Raw genomic sequence first — 6,748 nt, 5'->3', positions numbered from 1 at the left:
GTTGGCCAATCCCCCCCCTCTGCCAATGTGGGGAGAGTTGTACACTAGCACATGCCTCCTCTGATACATGAACCTTTTCACCTGAGTTTGACCGGCAGGACATAGCAGGCGCCACGACCGACCAGAGGAGGCGCTATAATGCAGTGGCCAGCACACACACCCTTAAGCCCAATGTCCACCAGCTGCAGTAGGGCTCTGTGCGGCTCCGGTATGGCTGCCGGAACAGACTCTGGCCCATGTCATAGATGGCAATGCATGCGGTACACCTGTTATAAATTACTATTATTATTATTATTATTATTATTATTATTATTATTATTATTATTATTATTATTATTATTAAATATACACCTGTTCTATTTTTGACGGATCCGCATGAGTCTAGTCTCGCTGGCCAGCCTCCCCTCCCTTCCGTGAGAGTCGTCTGGCTGCACGGATTCAGGCTGCTGGGATAAACCCTCCCCTGCTCTACAGCTGCTCTCCCATTGGAGCGACTATTTCAGTGGTGGCCGGATGTCCGCTCCCGGCTTATTACAAGCTCTGTCATTGGCTCCGGCCATGTCAATCAGAGCGGCTTCCGCTCCCTCCTCCCTGTGTGTCGCTGTAAACAGTGCCCCCTGCCGCCTCAGTGAAAACAACAACGCTAACTAGCTAGCAAGCTAACGGCAGAAACCTACACGCTAGCTCGTGCTACACACTGAAAATGGCAAGTTGGATTGTTGGAAAACTATTTTCCAAGGGCCACCAAGCGCCGCCCATCGCAATCCCACAATGGAGACCTGCGCCGCCAGACTCTTCTCACAGTAGGGAGGGGAGGCTGGCCAGCGAGACTAACATGAGTCTGACAAGATTACATGAGTGTGGGTCTGTTCAGGCAGCCGCAACATATTTTGCACAACAAACTCCACTGTTGCAGCGATACTCCTGTACATGTTTCATTGTTGTTATTGAGTCTATTTCTGCAATAACTGCACTTTATGGCTGTTTAAACTCGACGAACGTTGACGTTACTCCTCGAGGCGGACAAGCACGGAGGCAGCCATTATTGTTTTCCCATGTGGCCTTCCTGATTGGCCGGTTACGATGTCAACTACGAGGCGGGTCGCTGATTGGCTCGTATACTTTGCCGTTTTTGCAAAAGCCCTCCCAGAGTTGAGGCCAGATGGTCTGGTAGAACGAAATGAAATGTGACTACATTTCAACCCTGAGTTACACTTAACATCTTTCATATCTCTAACCCAAACTATAACCCTAACCTTGTTTTAGGTGCCTAAACATAACCATAACCGTCGCAGGCTCGTAATCCGGTGGCATCGAAAAATGATGAGAAAGGGTATTAAAAAGTGTCGTGATGACAAAATGGTGAAATTCGACGCAAATGGGACGAGGATGTGTTGGAAACACATGAAGCTGAGTGACTTTCAGCTGGATACGAGGAAAGGTCATTAGCCTACTGTGAATGAAGAATTTGGACAGAGAAACCAAACGCAAACACACACACACACACACACACACACACACACGTGGGTAGGTGTGAGGGACGGGAGAAGAAGAGGCCGTAGTAGACAGAGAGCAGAAAGCCTCATGTGTGGAGTAGATGAGAGCTATTTGTGGCACACACAGAAGCAGCACTGAGGTAGCGGGTGCAGCCTCTCAGGCATCAGACACAGAAGCAGCACTGAGGTAGCGGGTGCAGCCTCTCAGGCATCAGACACAGAAGCAGCACTAAGGTAGCGGGTGCAGCCTCTCAGGCATCAGACACAGAAGCAGCACTAAGGTAGCGGGTGCAGCCTCTCAGGCATCAGACACAGAAGCAGCGCTGAGGTAGCGGGTGCAGTCTCTCAGGCATCAGACACAGAAAGCAGCACTGAGGTAGCGGGTGCAGTCTCTCAGGCATCAGACACAGAAGCAGTGCTGAGGTAGCGGGTGCAGTCTCTCAGGCATCAGACACAGAAGCAGCGCTGAGGTAGCGGGTGCAGTCTCTCAGGCATCAGACACAGAAGCAGCACTGAGGTAGCGGGTGCAGTCTCTCAGGCATCAGACACAGAAGCAGTGCTGAGGTAGCGGGTGCAGTCTCTCAGGCATCAGACACAGAAGCAGTGCTGAGGTAGCGGGTGCAGTCTCTCAGGCATCAGACACAGAAGCAGTGCTGAGGTAGCGGGTGCAGCCTCTCAGGCATCAGACACAGAAGCAGCACTGAGGTAGCGGGTGCAGTCTCTCAGGCATCAGACACAGAAGCAGTGCTGAGGTAGCGGGTGCAGCCTCTCAGGCATCAGACACAGAAGCAGTGCTGAGGTAGCGGGTGCAGTCTCTCAGGCATCAGACACAGAAGCAGTGCTGAGGTAGCGGGTGCAGTCTCTCAGGCATCAGACACAGAAGCAGCACTGAGGTAGCGGGTGCAGTCTCTCAGGCATCAGACACAGAAAGCAGTGCTGAGGTAGCGGGTGCAGCCTCTCAGGCATCAGACACAGAAAGCAGTGCTGAGGTAGCGGGTGCAGTCTCTCAGGCATCAGACACAGAAGCAGTGCTGAGGTAGCGGGTGCAGTCTCTCAGGCATCAGACACAGAAGCAGTGCTGAGGTAGCGGGTGCAGCCTCTCAGGCATCGGCACACAGCAGCACCAACACTTCAACAGCCATTATGAGAGAGTGGCATCGAAGAGGACACTCTGCATCTATTAGACCATTGGTTCTCAACGTGGGGTCCGGCGGGGACCACCTGGGGGGTCCTTCAGGTGGTCCGCGGCAAATTGATGAAACTATTTAATTTACAATAAGTTCACACAACTAGAGAATGTGAAATAACTACTATTTTGATCATAGTTTCTCTGTGATCGCTCGATCACAATTACAGATAGGCTTCATGGAATTCTGGACAAGACTTATATCAAAAAAGATTCTCAGACAAAATGTCATCAAATGGGGGTCTAACTGGGACGAAATGAAGGGGTCCGTGATATGAAAAGCGTTGAGAATCACTGAACTAGACCACTCAGGCTGGATTCACTCTCTCTCTCTCACACACACACATGCACACGTACACACACACACACACACGCACGCACGCGCACGCACACGTACACACACACACACACACACACACACACACACACACCTGCACGCGCACACACACACACACACACACCCTGTGTTAGCAGAGGAGTTTATTCATGGGACTGGGCTCTATCTGGGTCTTGTACTGTGAGGTTTGATCAAATGTTTGGCGAGACACCAGAGAGATATTAGATTTCCAAGCTGGAGATGGGAGCTGAGGGTATATGGAGGATTAGGGGAGGAGCAAGAGGATGATTGAGGGTTGGGCTGAGGGATGTTTAGGGTGCCCCCAAGCTAAAAACAAACAAACACACACACACACACACACACACACTCGACAGACACACACACACACACACACACACACACACACACACACACACACACACACACACACACACACACCCACACACACACCCACACACACACACCCACACACACGACACACACACACACACACACACTGACCGTGTGGTATAATAACATACTTTGGTTGTAAAGTAGGTAATATTCAGGAAAGCAAAGGAGACAACATCACATTATTGGTGAGTATGATGAGTCTCTGTGTGGTGAGTTTAAAGGACCATCTTCAGCCTGGTTTTTTACCTCGTTACATCATCCTCACATTGACTCACTGTTCCATTCCAAGCTGGAAAAGGTTAGTTTCCATTTGAACAGTTGACATGCAGAGGAGTAAAACGTACCACGTTTTGAGTTAGGGTTGTTGATCAAAATTGTGAAATGGCACAAGGCTTACTTTCCATGTTAAATCCTGTAAAAATACAGTATTCTCAAAATGTAGCCTATCCACCTTATTTCTAGCTGCCATGATGCCTGATGGGTACTTCTTCCGCTTCCGGTGTAATTTTTACACTGTTTTACTTGACAAAAAAAACGTCTATGAGGATTTTACAGCAGAGCCATTCTGCTCTACAGCCGTGTCGTTCGGGTGCTGGGATAACGTAATGCATTGTGGGTAGTCGGCTACTGTGGCTAATGCTAGCGGCTAGCGTAATAGTTACTTTACATGGCAGTAAAACGCCACTGAATGACCAAATTGTTTTAACTTTTAACCATTTCGAGTAACACTGTTTCCATACGGACCCCCAGCGTTGGTTAGTTGTTTATAACGTGACTATATTTATAACTTTTATAACGTACTCCAGTTTCCGGTTTATAATTCGGGTCTGCAGCAGAGTATAACAAAGGAAATGGCAAGCTGTAACAATAAGTCACGTTAAACCGGACCTTGTACCCACAATTATTTTTTACAGTGGGGCATTCAAAAATAAGGTGGATAGGGGGGGGGGGGGGGATGCCTCTGTGCTGTTAATACAGATGGAGCGACTCAGGTCCCTGAGAAACAACTCGCTTGGGAGGTTCTCAACTATCTGGGACATGTTTTTGGCTACTTTGACGAGGTTAAGAATGACAAGTGACTGAGGGTAGAGGTGACTGAGGGCTCGCCCGGCTGGTATCTCCTGGACCCCTTACATGGGATCCCATCCTATACACAGAGATGTCTGTTTGTTTTTTCCTTTCTTTTCCTGTTTCTGAGCCTGTTTGTCTTGTATATTGTTCAATATTAAAATTAAACAAAAAAAAAAAGAAATCACGCCATAATAGCTACACGAAATAGAAACATTTGAGATGTAAGTTTCTAGGTCTGATCTGGGGATCTGGAATATGCAACGACTGAACCAAAATGGATACAAGAGAGGGGGGGATACAGCTCTGGTGTTGCTAAGCAACTGCATGCCTCAAAGTCTGTGGAATGTAAACAGTGGAAGGCATCCAATTTTCCTGGGGACTGATTTCAACGTTGCGCCGCCGATCTCAGAGCTGCTCCGGACGCGAGAGGGGAAGCCAGCGAGAACAGTGGTGCACGCCTGCATCCGTGTGTGTGTGTGTGTGTGTGAGAGAGAGAGAGATAGTGTGTGTGTGTGTGTGTGTGTGTGTGTGTGTGTGTGTGTGTGTGTGTGTGTGTGCATTTATATACATGGCATGCATGTTGCATGTGAAGGAAAGCAAAACCCACCATATGTGAGGGGGGGACAGACGTATAAACACCTCGCATGGACAGATCCATAGTATACAAATGACTGTGTTTAGCTAATTCTCCAACTGGTTTACGATTACGATTTACGATTACGAAAACTTTATTATCCATATGTGGAAATTCGTCTTTGGTTCCACCAAAAAGCATAAAACACGACAAAACACATGAAACGATGCAATGTGACAAGAAACATGACTAGACATCCACAATATGACCACACGTCCACAACACCGTCAACACACGTTCATCCACACCGACGCACAACAGTGGGCTACACCTCCCAATACAGGTCAAATTTACAAATCATAGGTCTACAACCTGTCCTCTAGAGAGAGAGAGTGGCGTCAGCGGAGGACCAAAATGCCAGACTCATTAGCCAATGAACAGCCAGGAATGGGTCTCGCGCTACTTTTGCATGCTAAAATAAAGCTGATAATGTACAATTTGATTCAAGGGGGGAAAAACCCTTTCAGAGTACAACACAAACTGTATATTTTGCTGCAACTCGACAGTGCTGCTTAATCCAGGACCTTACTTCCTGGAACTCTTGAGAGTAAAAAAAACTGGTCCATTGGAGTGAATGGAGATGTCGGGACTCTTCTATCTACACGGCTCTGGGTCTACGACCTGTCCAATTCAAAAACAATAAAAAAAAACATTCAGGAAAAAACGTGCTGTACAAAAAACCTCAGCAAAGTAAAAAAGTCAAAACACCACCCTAAGCAGTATCTACCGCATCCTAGTTTTATCGGTTGCCATGACAGCATCTGGGACAAAGGACTTCTTATAGATGTTCTTCTTTGCCGTGGGTAGTCTGTAACGCTTCCCCCGAGGGTCAAAGTTCAAATTCACTGAACAGTTCCTTAATGATCCTCTCAGCTTGACTTCTCATTATATCATGGTACAGACTACTTAGCTGCTTCTGTGGCTTCCCTGGGATGTTGGAGGCCATATTCACTATTCTCTGCAGCTTGTTTCTCCATTAACAGGTGAAACACAGGGTCAGCAGCAGCTAGCAATTAGCGCTCCGTGAGAGCTCTGGGTGAGCCTGTAATGGCCTGCATGGGCATGCTAGCTGTACCCGGCACACAGCGCTGCAGTTTCATTCATTTTGCCTCGTGCTGAGAGACCAGCATCTGGTGGGTGCGTTGCAAACTCCATGATGATCTCCTCTGTGTTGCTTGAAGAACCTTCATGTCGTTCATGTGGTGCATTTTGGTATTTTCTCTAAACAGGTGAACACCTTGATTCGTGGTAATGGTAATACTGCGTCCTACCAGCTGAGCCACACACAGAACCCACCGCAGCACATTTAGTATGTACGGTGTGCTGAACGTGTAATGAGCCAGTGTGTGCTGCTACTGGAGCTGAATCCAGCACATCCACTTCACACAACATTGATTTAACTCACTCACCCAGTGGAAGCCAGCTAGCCAGCCAGCTAGCCATCCAGCCAGCCAGCTAGCCATCCATCTAGCCATCTATCTAGCCATCCAGCCAGCCAGCTAGCCAGCCAGCCAGCTAGCCAGCCAGCTAGCCATCCATCTAGCCATCTATCTAGCCATCCAGCCAGCTAGCCAGCCATCCAGCTAGCCAGGCAGGCGTTCAGCTGGTCCTTTTCTTCTTCTTCTTTTTGT

The sequence above is a fragment of the Poromitra crassiceps genome (genome assembly GCF_964638095.1).
Source record: "Poromitra crassiceps genome assembly, contig: HAP1_SCAFFOLD_1564, whole genome shotgun sequence".
NCBI classification, from domain to species: domain Eukaryota; kingdom Metazoa; phylum Chordata; class Actinopteri; order Beryciformes; family Melamphaidae; genus Poromitra; species Poromitra crassiceps.
Note: the sequence above shows the minus strand (reverse complement) of the source record.